Genomic DNA, 1,594 nt, shown 5'->3' with positions numbered 1-1,594 from the left:
AAATAAATTAAATCAAAAAAGAAAAAGAAAACATTACCACTGATATCACAGAAATATGGAAGATTATTAAGGAGTATTACAAACAACTATATACTAAAAACTTAGAAAACAAAAAAGAAATGAATAAATTCCAAGACACATACAACCTAACAAGATTGAACCCCAAAAAATAGATAGAAAACCTGAACAGACCAATTACAAGTAACAAGATTGAATATTTAATAAAAAGTCTCCCATTAAAGAAAAGCCCAGGATCCGATGCTTTCACTGCAAAATTCTACCAGTCATTTAAAGAAGAACTAATACTAATTGTCAAACACTTCCAGAAAATTAAAGAGGAGGGAGTTCTTCCAAATTCATTCTACGAGGCCAGAATTACTCTGATACCAAAACCAAACAATGAGAAAGGGAAGAGAAGGGGAAGGGGGAGGGGAAGTAGGGTGGAATGAAAGGGAAGGGAAGGGAAGGGAAGGGAAGGGAAGGGAAGGGAAGGGAAGGGAAGGGAAGAAATAAAAAGAAAACTATACCAATACCCCTGATTAACATAGATACAAAAATCCTCAACAAAATACTAGCAAACTGAATCCAGCAGCATATTAAAAAGATCATTCACCATGATCAAGTGGGATTTATCCCAGGGGATACAAGGATGACTCAAAATAGAAAAATCAATAAGCATGATATATCATATTAACAGAATGAATGAAAAAATCATATAATCATCTCATAGAAAGAAAAAGCATTTGATAACATTAAATATCTCTTCATCATAAAAAAGAAACTCTCAACAAGTTAGGTACAGAAGGAACATATGTCAACATCATAAAGGCTATATATGACACACCCACAGCCAACATCAATCTAAATGAGGAAAAGTTGAAAGCTTTTCCTCTAAGAGTTGGAACAAAAGAAGGATGCTCATTTTCACCACTTTTATTCAACATAGTACTGGAAGTTCTAGCCAGAGCAATTAGGCAAGAAAAAGAAATAAAGGTCATCTAAACTGGAAAGAAGAAAGTCAAATTATCCCTGTTTGCTAATGACATGATCTTATATATTGAAAACCCTAAAACCTCCACCAAAACCTTTTATAACTGATAAATAATTTAGTAAGGTTGCAGGATACAAAATCAAGGTACAAAAAAATTCAGTAGTGTTTCTGTACACCAACAACAAAATAGCAGAAAAACCAGTAAAGAAAGCAATTTCACTTACAATAGCTATTGAAAAATAAAATACTTAGGAATAAATTTAACCAATGAGGTGAAAGGTTTCTGCAAGAAAAACTATAACACACTGATGAAATAAACTGAAGAAGACACACACACACAAAAGGGAAAGATATGCAATGTCCATGAACTGGAAGAATTAATATTTTTAAAATGACTGTACTACCAAAAGCAATCTACAGATTCAATGCAATTTCTATTAAAATACCAATGACATTCTTCACAGACATAAAAAGAAATCCTAAAATTCATTTGGACCCACAGAAGACCTCGAATAGCCAAAGCAATTTTGAGCAAAAAGCTGGAGTCATAATATAACCAGACTTCAAAATAAATATATTACAAAGCTATGGTAACCAAAATGA

Source organism: Symphalangus syndactylus, chromosome 1 (genome assembly GCF_028878055.3).
Source record: "Symphalangus syndactylus isolate Jambi chromosome 1, NHGRI_mSymSyn1-v2.1_pri, whole genome shotgun sequence".
NCBI lineage: Eukaryota > Metazoa > Chordata > Mammalia > Primates > Hylobatidae > Symphalangus > Symphalangus syndactylus.
The sequence above is the reverse complement of the archived record's forward strand: the minus strand, read 5'-3'. Positions refer to the sequence as shown.